Source organism: Topomyia yanbarensis, chromosome 1 (genome assembly GCF_030247195.1).
Source record: "Topomyia yanbarensis strain Yona2022 chromosome 1, ASM3024719v1, whole genome shotgun sequence".
Taxonomy (NCBI): Eukaryota; Metazoa; Arthropoda; class Insecta; order Diptera; family Culicidae; genus Topomyia; species Topomyia yanbarensis.
The window spans coordinates 32,411,650-32,424,247 of NC_080670.1; the positions used below are offsets into that span (position 1 = coordinate 32,411,650).

At 34.3% G+C, this 12,598-nt stretch overlaps 2 protein-coding genes across 2 annotated transcripts in view; one reads left to right on the forward strand and one right to left on the reverse strand.

Annotated features, from left to right (window-relative positions):
* LOC131677302 (cadherin-89D) overlaps positions 1 to 12,598 on the reverse strand; it is a 203,325-nt gene that overhangs the window by 171,433 nt on the left and 19,294 nt on the right. The gene's annotated exons all lie outside the window — the stretch shown is intronic.
* Positions 1 to 12,598, forward strand: part of LOC131694766 (collagen alpha chain CG42342-like) — a 259,583-nt gene that overhangs the window by 48,151 nt on the left and 198,834 nt on the right. The gene's annotated exons all lie outside the window — the stretch shown is intronic.

Here is a 12,598-nt window from a genome sequence, read left to right on the forward strand (position 1 = left end):
TTTAGCATTATTATTTTACTTTCCATTTTTAAACTTTTTCCATTTCAACTTTTGTTCTTATTTCACATTTGATTTTTTCATTTTTGCTTGCTTAATTATTCACGTTTATTGTTTTTACGTTTTGTTACATTATTTCTTTTTTATCTTTTTGCTGAATTTTTTGCTTTTTATTTTTCAATTATTTTTACATATTTTCTTATTTAACATTTTACTTTTGACCTTTCTTACATTTTTATTATTTACCGCTATGGTTCTTTTTTCTTTTTTGTTTACTTCTTCTTATTTTTGTTTATTTTATCATGTTTTAATTCATATTTCTTTTTTACGTTTTTAGTTTTTATTTTTTTACATTTTTACTTTACATTTTTTGCATTTTTAATTTGTCGCTCCTTTACTTTTCTACCTTTGTCGCTTCTCAATCTTTCAGTTTTTTTTATTTAAACTTTTGTATTCCTTGATTTATTTTTCTTTTTAAGTTCACCATTTTTACTTTTGATCAGTTTTCCGCTTCTGCTCTGGAGGAAATGCGACGGAAAATCGCAAATTTAGTTTCATGCTGGTATAAATTTTGTAGCGATTCTTTATAAACATTTTTATAAATCTAATGTAAGAGTTTCTTATAAGTTGTGATAGGATTTCGATATAATATTAGTGATATATTCATAACAAAACTTATTATCATAAGTTTAGATTTTTTTGCACAAAATGATTTTAAATTTTATCTAAAACACATTATAAACAATTTATTTTGAATGTATCGCAAAACATAAAGCATTTTATTAATCCTTTTTTTTATTATGACATTATTTTTACATTTTTAAATCTTTTATTCTTTTATTTACTTTTATTTTTTACTTGTTGACTTTTTCGATTTTTTGCTGATTTCGGTTATCTATTTACTCATATATTTTACCACTGTTTTGCTTTTCACTTTTTCGCGAAAATGTAATTTTTCCCTAATTATTTCTTTAGATTTCAAGTTTTCTTGCATTCAATTTTTGATATTTTTTTGGATTTTTTATCGTTTTGAGGTTTTTAGTTATTTATTTTTTATTTGATTATAGAGGTTTTAACCTTAGGATAATTCGTCTCTTCTATGGTTATAGCAATCTCTAACCCTATGTGCGGGGTTGGGAATCGAACCCAGGTGAGCTGCGTACAAGGCAATCGATTTACCAACTACGCTATGCCCGTTCGTAATATTGCATAATTCTCTGCTTTTATTAATTATATATTTTTCTTTTAATTTTTCACTTTCACTTTTTAATTCTCTTCTTTTTGCTCGCTTTATTTTTCACTTTTCAATTTGTTAATTTTGTTTACATTTTTACTTTTTCTTCTTTCTCATTTCAAATTTTTACCTTTCTGTTTTTGTTTTTTGTCGTTTTTACTATTGTTGCTGTTTTAAATTTTGTCTGTATGCTTTTTAAGATTTTAAATTTATTACATTTGTACCTATTTTGCTTTTTCTAGTCATTTTTACTTGTCTAATTATTTATTTTTCAATTTTTTCTCATTTTTACTCAATTTATTTGTCTTTCTTTTTCACTTATTATTTTTAGTTTTCTTCACGGTCGCCTTTTTACAGTATCATTATATATCTGTAGGTTATCCCTGGTATATTTATTGAGGTTACATAATGGTTTTATAATGACTTGTCACAGCATATTACAATTTTTGATACAGTTAAAAATCGTAGTTTTAAACCAATTGGAAGCTAGCAATAAAATGTATTTTGTTTCTTTGTTTCACTGCCGTCAAGTGTTCATTCGATAATTCGCGTTTACGAGTGAATGTCACCATTTCCGAACATCCACTCAACGCCACGAGAAAATCTCCCGCCAACAAAGTTGGAGCTACGCCATCATTCCGCACCGCAATTTGCACAGCCGAGTTACAATTTTAATGCGCAGCCCGCCCACCACCAACACACATAATCTACTCAAATCTAAGTAGACAGCGTTTGAAAAATGTTTGCATATTATACACACACACAAACTCCATCAGCGGCAAGCGCTGGGAATGGGAACGGGAAATAGTTTGCCAAACAAGAAGTCTGTGTAAAATATGACGATGCATCGCATTAAAATGTCAGTTCTAGTCCGATTCACCGCCGTCGTCGTCGTCATCAACATACGTACGTAGCTGTCGTCGCCCGTTTCCCATCCGGTGCGATTGCTAGGGTGACCCGCTCCACTAGCTGCTACATTGTGGGAAGGTCGCCCAAAAAAAAAACCATCTCACAGCGAGGATGCTCTAAACGCTTGGAGAGTCACCCTATCCCCCGACGCCTGGCGGGCAGAGAGGACTGACTGCAGGGGAAAGGATAAATGTGTGATTTTGTGCACAGATATTTCATCATTAGCATCGTATTATTATTGTGTTATTACCATAAATGTTTGTAGAATAAATTGCGGCGCTTCGATGAAATCATGGGCGGAAGTGCATAAAAATCTGTCACCACCGGGGGCCGGGACCGGCAGACGTGTGCGAGATTTCGTCTGAAATTCCACCACCCGCAATTGCCGAGGAAAGTTAGGATACTAACAGTGGGGGGAGCTGGCGGAATGAAGAATTTGTGAGAGGGAGCCATATTATCGTTTTCTATCATATTTGCGAGCATTTGGTGGGGCTGGGAAAAGGGTGTTCAGATTTGTCACTGGTTCTCTCCGGAGTTGATGACGGGAACAGAAATCAAATTTCACACCTCGTTTATCGGATGAATGCAGGGTGCTGTAATGGCCGGTGATGGCCAGGGTTACTCTAACTAAATATTAGGGTTGAGTTAAAAAACCGAACATTTGGCTTAACTGCTGTGCAATCGATTCGGTTGAACCTACCAGCGGAAACGTTAAATAAAATTCCTAAATTTAACCCTGTCCCAGTCCGCCAGCTCCAGCGATGCAGATAATTCGATATGACGCGCAAATCTGCCGAAGCGTAAAATATGTTAGGATATGTACACTCTCATATTCAGCTGATCGCAGTTGGCCAACATCGGTCATCATAACGCTTATGGGTCATTGACTGTTACGTCGGACGGCGGATAGCCCTGATTTCAGGCGAATGTGCTGCTCGACTACCCATTTTAAACTGCTGCTGGTATGTTGACAAAGTATTTCCATTGATGAGATGCCGTTCGGAGGACGAATACTGATTGCCAGCACAACCCCCCCCCCCTCTCGTTTGCAGTTCTCATTCCTAACGAATGTCTCTGTGATCATAGTCTGTGCCGCATTAATTAGGCCCCATTCATGGGTCCAATCACATTGATTTAGTGCTAATTGAATTTACCATCCGCGCGCGCGTCTCTGTCCGAGGCAGAACCTAGCATTGCGATAGAGAGAGAGAGAGAGAAAAAAAAAGCGAAATGATTCCAGTTTAAAACCCGACCGACAATTGTCAGTTAATCTGGCAGGAGATGGTGCTTCTCGACGACAAAAACCGAGCCCGGGGTGTAATTATCCACTTTTTGGCTGTCCCATCGTCCAGCAATAATCAGCGTAATGTAATTATGATGCTTTGACTGTCCCGCATCTACCCGGTTCAGCCCCCCCCCCCCCCCCCCCCCCCCCCCGTTTGAATGACGTTTGAAGAGAGAGAATGTTTTCTTTCAATTATCACAGCACCCAGCATTCTGAGTGGGCTTTCTGTTTGAGGCTGTCATTCGGCAGGCGAGCTGAAAACCGCAGTAGACAGACGGAAAAGCATAATTATCGCGGCTGCTCAGTTACTATTATTAGCTTGTGTATTTTCGGTAGCCGGTAGGCTAGGTAGTAGGCGATGGTCCGTCCGTCTGTGTCCATAGTCCGGGGTGTGTGTCTGTGTGTGCGGTAAATAGGTGGATGGGTCCGCCCGCGTCCACCTGATTCGTCTTGAAACTGTTTATCGGCTAACTAGACGAAGCTGTGCCATTTTCGGAATGAGGTTCTGCACGTGCCAAGCACTGTTTTGGTTGTTGGGTGGGAGCTAATGAAGCTACTACAATCGTAAATATAGTAATTCGTTAAGTTTTTGACGTCTTGACATTAATGTATTGAGTTTTAGGAAAGGAGAGGTGTTTCGTTGATAAATTTGGTGTTACTAGTCACCAGGCGGAACAAGCGTTGCCTTGAAGTTGAAGCTGGCGAAAGGTGTATCAATGCGGTTGATTTTTCAAACAGAAAAGTTTTATTATGAAATTGTACGTATTAGGTTAGACCAGACTAAGTGACATTGTAGTAATTTCGAGAAAAACGAGTTTAATGCATGAATCGCAGCATCTTCTACGATATAATTGAAAATGATTTTTTTTGCCAGAATTCTTCTTTATTTATTTCATATCTCGTCTAGTCTAGTCTACACATAGACAGCCAATACATGTAGGGACCCTGGAAAATTGCAAACGTTCACCTACAATTTTTCTTGTCAATATTAATGTTTATGGAATACATGGTATATAACACAATCATTAAAGTGGCCAGGCCAACTGTGTACCGTACAAAATGAAGATGTTTCAAAATTATACGGCAATCAAATTATTAATTTAATGAAGAATTTCATCAACGAACTATTTTGAACCTTGAATAAGGAAGAAACGTGGACAACCGTACCGACCGCTTCAATTTAATGGGGGTTTGAATATTTGGTAAATCGTTGGGAGTGGCGTGGCTAAGACGGTTAATGTCACTCCTTTGGTCCAAAGCTCGTGGGATAGGACAGAGGTATTTAGCCCTGTCCTGACTAATGAAGCTAGGTTTGTTTATCGTAACTTATTTCATATCTAGTAAATGTCGAATGTTGCAGAAGAATTACTTTATCCATTTTTTAAAGATTTTGCGACTGGTTTGACTTAACGTCAACCAAATACAATTTGAATATTTAAAGCCCAGTACAATTATTTTAAATAAGAATACTAAACTATCAAATTAAAAATAGAGTAGGATGTTGGTAGAAATTCCAGCGTTTTGTCAACAAAATTGCAATGATGTCAAAAGTAATAAATCGAGCAAAGTAGAAAATGGGTTAAGTAAAAGAAAAAAATTAAAAAATTAAATCTAAGAAATTAAAAAGTAGGAATATAAAAAAACAAGAATAGGATAAAAGTAAAACTGTGAAAAAGTGCAGAAGCCGGAAAAAGTAAAGTAGAGGTAAATAAAAGCAAATAAAAATGGAAAAAAATAAAATGGTAGAAAGGATGAAAAGCAAACAAATTGGAGTAATAAAAACAAGAAAAAAAGCAAAAACGTTAAAATGTAAAAATATATGTTAAATGTAAGAAATAAAACAAGCTTTTAATGGACGGAATAAATAAAGTAGTAATAAAGGAAAATGTAAAAACAAAACTAACAACGTTAATCCTTTAAAAAAGGAACATGTGAAAAAGAACAAAAGGAAACAATAGAATGTAAAAGATGAAAAAATAAAAGTAAGAGTAATAAAGTAAAAAAGTAAAACATGGAAAAAAGATAAAAGACAAAAAAGTAAAAAAACGAAAACGTTAGAAACGTGAAAAAGTATATAAATAAAACAACTAAATAGTCGCACAGTTATGAAATAAACAAATTTAAAGAGCGAGAAGTGAAAAACTTAAAACATAAAAAGATGAAAAATCTTCTTTAAGTTAAAGTAAAAAAATAAAATACTGTGAAGTAAAAAAGTGAAAAAAAAATTAAGTAAAAGGATGAATTAAAAAACTAAAAAAAGGAAAAAAGTAAAAAGTATGCTATGAAGTGTAAAAGTAGAGTAGTAAGAAAGGAAAAAAAGTGAAAAAGTAAAAAAAATCAAATGAGCGAATTGTAATGACCTGCTAAAATACATAAGGAGAAAAATAGAGAAGTTGGAGAGTAAAAAAATAAAAAAGGCAAAGAAAAGTACAAAAGTGAAAAATTAAAAAAAGACGTTGAAAAAAAAACAATTAAAAAATAGCAAAATGTTAAAAGGTAAAATAATACTTTGTCGTTGCAAAAGTAAACAAGTACAATTTTTAGCTATGATAATAAGCAAACAAAGAGAAAAATGTGAAAAAGTCTTGCTATATAAGAAAGGCAAGTAATTTAACAAACAAAAAAAATCAATGGAAGTAAAAATGTGGAAAATGGCATTAAGTAATATAAGAAAGTTTAAACATGGAAAAATAAAAAAGTAAAAGTAGAATGTAAAAGAAGAAAAAATTAAAAAGTAAGAGTAATAAAGTAAAAAAGTAAAACATGGAAAAAAGATAAAAGGCAAAAAGGTAAAAAAAACGAAAACAGTAAAAACGTGAAAAAGTATATAAATAAAACAGCTAAATAGTCAAACAGTTATGAAATAAACAAATTTAAAGAGCGAGAAGTGAAAAATTTAAAACATAAAAAGATGAAAAATCTTCTTTAAGTTAAAGTAAAAAAAAATACTGTGAAGTAAAAAAGTGAAAAAAATTTTAAGTGAAAGGATGAATTAAAAATCTAAAAAAGGGAAACAAGTAAAAAGTATGCTATGAAGTGTAAAAGTAGAATAGTAAGAAAGGAAAAAAAGTGAAAAAGTAAACAAATCAAATGAGCGAATTGTAATAACCTGCTAAAATACATGAGGAGAAAAATAGAGAAGTTGGAAAGTAAAAAAATAAAAAAAGGCAAAAAAAGTACAAAAGTGAAAAATTTTAAAAATAAGACGTTGAAAAAAAACAATTAAAAAATAGCAAAAGGTTAAAAGGTAAACTAATGCTTTGTCGTTGCAAAAGTAAACAAGTACAATTTTTAGCAATGATAATAAGCAAAGAAAGAGAAAAATGTAAAAAAGTCTTGCTACATAAGAAAGGCAAAAATTAACAAGATAGAAAAACGTAGTTTAACAAACAAAATCAATGGAAGTAAAAATGTGAAAAATTGGCAATAAGTATTATAAGAAAGTTAAAACATGGAAAAATAAAAAAGCAAGCAAAGCAAAGCCGTGGTACTACCTTCTGTAGCGAAATTTGACCTTCTTTTCCGGCAGGCTTCGCAGCGCCGAATTTTAGCGTACACGGCATTACAGAGCTAGTGTTATGATCCTACTGATACTAAGAATCCATCCTGATTGGGGCTCGCACAAACCACGGCTGGCTTATGAAACTTGTCTTTGAACCGCCAGACCAGAGTGGAGAAATCGAAGATTTTGACAACCAAAAAAGTTAACAAGGAAAAAAGCAAAAAAGTAGAAAAGCAGAAAAGAGAAAAAAGGGAAAAATTCAGAAAGTAAAAAAGTTAGGGATTTGAAAAGTAAAAAAGTAAAGGTCCGAAGTTTAAAAAGGGAAAATGTAAAAAAGTTAACAAATCGATCAGAAGAAAACTAAACAAGTTTGAAACTAGCAAAGTGAAAAGGTAAAAGAGCACAAAGTAAAAAAATTAAAAAAATAAACAAGTAACAAAAAGTAAAAAACTGCAAAAGTAAAGAAGTGAAAAATGTAAAAGTAGAAAGGTAAAACAGTTAATAAAGTAGAACAGTAAAAAGCAGAAAAGTGTAACAGGAAAGATAAAAGTGGTAAAGTAAAAATGTTTAAAAGTATAAAAGAAAAACAGTTGAAAATAAAAAAAAGTTTCTACCCTAGAAGAAAGGAAGTAAAAAGGTGAGAAAGTATGCAATGAAAAATGTAAATAAGGAAATAAGGTCAGGCAAGAAATAAAAAAAAACATTTCAAAAAGTTGAGAAGTAGTAAAAGGAAAATGTTAAAAAACTGAGGTAAAACAGTAATATAAATTGAAAGGGGAAAATCTACAAAAGGGAAGAACAAAAACTGCAAGTGTAAAAAATAAAAGTAAAAAGGTAGTAGAACAAAAAAGTAGAGAAATCGAAATTTAAAAAAAGAAATTGTATTTTGTTTATTTGGGTTTTAATCATTAGATCATTTGCCCTTAAAAAACTAACAAGCAACGAAGCGAATTAGTAAAAAACGCATTAATAGAAAATTAAAAAAACCAAAAAATAACGTACGCAAAGGAATATAGAAGTAAAAGATAAATAAGTTTAAAAGTGAGAAAAGGAGAAAGTGGAAAAGAAATGAGAGCTCAAAACGAAGGGTAAAATAAGAAAAATGGAAAGAATGACTAAAAGTCAAAAAATGGCGAAGAGACAAAAACTGGAAACGTAAAAAGTATGAAACTGAAAAGGAAAAAAATTGTAAGAAAAAAAATAGGGAAAAGTGAAAAAATTAGAAGTAAAAAATTAAAAATGATGGCTGTAAAGCGAAAGTTGAAAAGTACGTAAGTTGGAAGAGAAAATAAAATGAAAAAGGAAGAAGTGTTAAAAAAACTTTAACAAGTTGAAAGTTTAGAAATGTTTAATAATGGAAAAGTAAAGACTATAAAAGTAGAAATATAAAAGGTAAAACAAAAATAGAAAAAAATAGTAATAAACAGAGGAAGAAAAAAGTTAAAATAAAATAACTAAAAGAGAATGAAAACCAAATAAAAATATTGGAGAAATAAGAATGTTGAGAAGTAAAAAATAAATTCAAAATTTATTGGAAAAAAAACGTTAAAAGTAAAAAAGCGAAAAATATAAACAACTAAAAGTAATATCGTAGAAAAATGTAAAAAGTGCAAGCACAAAAAGTATAAACAAGTTAAAACTACAAAAATTCTTGAAAAAGTTAAATTGCAAGAAAATTTTAAAAGTAAAGAACTTGAAACCTTAAAAAACCCCTTTCGTTAAAAAATACAGCAGTACAAAACTTAAAAGTAAGAAATTAAAAAAATCTTAAATCGTAAAAAAATCTAAAATTACAGAGGAACAAAACTTCAAGCGTGAACAGGGGAAATGGAAAAAATAGAGGTTCAAACTAAAAAAGTAGTTGAATTAAGCTAATTGCAACTTTTTTTTTAATACAGTGGAGTCCCGATCCTCTCTGCCCTCAACTTCGGCTGTCCCCGCTGTTATCACCATCATCATCGTGGCCAAACAGTCCGAACAATGGAGTTTCGAATCATGGCCGAATGATTTTCAGACTTCCAGGTTACTCGTTCTTGAGCCGTCCTTTTCCAGTCTTTTTGACCTGCCCACCGCATGCGTATATTCTCCTTGATTGCACAGAGCCAGTGAGTGCTGTTTCTGTCTCGGAATCGATGATTTCTTCCAGATTGCCCGTTGAGAATAACTGTAGCTGGAGTCTCTTGCGGTATTCGCGCTACATGTCCTGCGCACTTTGGTCAGCCGTGTATTTAATCAGCCTTCCAATGTCAGCCTGTTTGTACACTTGGGTGCAGCATGAACCACGAGCTCCTTTCTCCACCGTGCCACCGAGTATTTCAACACAGAATTCTTGTATAGCTTGAATAGCTAATAAGTCTGGGAAATCTCGTAATGATGGTTTTGTTCTTCGTTTCACAGCTTCGACGTTGTGTTGAATAATACCTGATGGGTGTATCGCCCTGCTTCAATCCATTTAACGCCACAAACGAGTTAGATGTCTATACAGCTATTTTGAACCTTCCAGCGTAATACGAATCAGCTTGTTCAGTTTTCTCGGAAATCCTTGTTCAAGCATGTTCTAGTACAATTTGTTTAATTTAACTGATTCGTACGCCGCAAGCTATGTTACAGAAATTCGTCCACTATATGTTCGCAGAGTAAACCTCAGGTCCATCGTTGATTGTTGTTGGACTTTGGAATTGACCGGAAACATGTTGAGCAAATGGACGCAGTTTGCTAAACAGAACACGGGAGAGTACCATATATTCCTGTGTGGTATTTTTTGGCTTGTAGTTGTGATTGTCTTTATGGTTTTTCAGGGTAAATTCGATCAGTTCCTTTTTATGTCTATCTGTATCTACCATTATCGGCCACTATTATTTTGGTTGTAAATTAGCGACTTACTTGACAGGAATCTCCCGACTCATTGACCATTCTATTTAATAATTTTTATTCAACGTGTCCTCCATTTTAAATCTTCATCTTCTTTGTTGTTCTTGCTACTTCAAAATTGACGACAACTTTACTCTCTCAACCTTTCTAGTAAAACAGCCTTTTCTCATCGAACTACCGACCTTTTCAGTCGTGCTCTGCGCCTTGGTAGGAAGCAAAAATCATATTCAAAGACGACGTTGTCACTTCGCCTTCTAGCTTCAACGCGAACGAGAGCAAAGCCAACTGAACCGCAGCTTCGCGTGCAATGAATATTGATGAAATTAATGCAAATGAAGAAATAATCGGCTGACAGATTGGATTCTGCTCGTCGTTGCCGTCGTCGTCCGTGTGGCCTGGAAGATAGCAAGTGTTTGCTATTCTATCGCTATCTTTGTGTGGAAGGATAGTATGGACAGGGTGCGCATCTCAGCGAAGATATTGGGTGAATTTATCGACAATTGAAAAATTCGATTGTCAAAAACACTTTACGTCTTGGATTTGCACGACCGCAGGATTCAATCATTGGTGATGTTGAATGTTTGATCCCCACACCGAACCTACGGTCTACACCGAAAAGATACAGTCAGAAAAAAAACAAATCCACTAATACTCTCAACGTTAGATCATTATCTCCATTTCTGCTACAGCTTTCTGACCGGCAGACGTGACCTGGGAAAATGAGGTGACAAAAAGTGCGGACGAACTCGAAAACACATCGCAGGTCCTCCGATCGCAGTAGGCCACTATGCTTTCTCGTCCCGGCCCAGTTTCATCCTTTGCTTTGACGCAATCGTAGTATCAGTGAAGTAGTGGAATGGGATCGAATGGCGGTTCGATGGAAAATTATTTACTATCCACTTGAAAGGATGGAAAGCTATTTTCGATTTTTCGCGCTCGTTTTGGTTTTGTTTTTTTTCGGGAAGCACTGCAAGGATATCGATGAGAATTAAAAACGAAGGCAAACTTAGTTTTAGTCACTTTTATTGGAAGGATTTGTGACAGTTGCTAGTACTGTTTTTGTCGTGAAACGACGGGTTTTTACGCCAATTAATCCTGAGAGCAATCTAAAGCAGCTCTGAACTGTCGAATGGAGCCGAAAAGGAGTGGTTAAATTGAAACGATATCGCAAACACCTCCTACAACTCAGCTGCGGTCTGCTGGGTGAGGTTATTGTCCCTTAGTTTATTTATTTGTTTGTTTTTTTTTGTTCCTTATTGTTGTTGCTGTAGTTCCTCTCGGCACTGTTCTTTGAAATTCGACGTAGGCTGGGCTGTAAGCTGACGCTTCGCTTAAAATATGGCGCATTATTGTTGTTGAGCGGTTGTCAACCGCAACGAAGCAATTTATGGTCACACGGGAAGTCTTCTTCGAGGTGCGTTCAGTAGTTCACAATTGTACGGGGGTTCGAATTTGCACTCGTTAAGGTGTTTGAGTGCGGATGGAGTCTCTGGGAGGAATTAATGTGATTGTGTCGTCAAAGACGGGGGCTTTTGAAAAAAAAATAAGTTGTTGACTTTTAACCAGGGTCAAAGTCATGTGGCTAGGTTTTGTTAGCGAAGAACGTAAATACAAAATTGGGACGTGGATCATTGCGTTCCGCGTACTGCATTTGTGGCCCGGAAAAGGGCCGGTATGTTGGTGGTTCGGTACACAGGAGAAATTAATTCGAGTTGGTATACTGGTAATAACCAAATCGGAACTGTTCTTGCTGTCGATGTTCGCACGATACTACAACAAATAAATGGCTAACGTCCAAATGAGGGTAACCCATTTTTTTCATTTTTTACAGGAATCGGAAAAACGAGTTCGGCATATTCCTTGACGTCGAGAAAAATATTGTTTGACTTAACTAAATTGACTGAGTACTTTAGATGAATTTCGGCAAGTTTCTATAACCGAAAAAGCATTGGATAGTTGCTAAGAATACTCAGAATGTTTATCCAGAAGAAATGTGGGCTGGACGAATCAGATGAGTAATAACCGAATTTGTTTATCTTTTTATGATTTTACAATTTCCAAAAAAATATATCTAAGCTATAGGATCTAGTGGATAAATATACTGATTAATGATACAAAATTAGATAGAAACGTGCAAGCTTTGGGTAAAAATTAGCATGAAGATCGTATTTTCATTAAAGCATTCTATCACAAAATGTATACGAGCTACACAGTTTTCATCTTCAGAAAGTACATTTAAAATGATAAGACATACAACTTTCTCGAAAACGTCAAATTTGTATCTAGCTTTATTAAAAAGTTGACAGTAGCGCCGTCTTAGCGACTGAATTCCGAACTAGTCTGATGTAATATTTAATAAATTGTTAGGTGCTATACAACAACTTTTCTTAAGACACCGTAACTCTAAAACGAAAGATAATAAATTTTTTTTTTCATTTTCCGACCACTGCGCCGTTTTTCTCTTGATTCCAGTTTTCACGGCCAATTTTCAGAGCGGAGACAGGATACTTTCACTGGAATCTTCGACAAAATGCGCTCGTCAATGTACATTCGTTCAAGAAACATATTTTAGAAAAATAAATAGTCGTACATCGCAAGTATTTGAGCGGCACTCACCTTCAGGAATGACCGCTTCTGACCGAAACGTCAAAGTACAGCGCAATCTAACTAAAATCGGTTTTATGTCAGGTTTTACCAATAAAACACTTCTAGGCGAATTGATAGACTAAAAAAAGACAAACTAAAATGTAAAAAATGTTCAAAATGTAAATAATGTAAAAGATGTAACAGATGTTAAAAA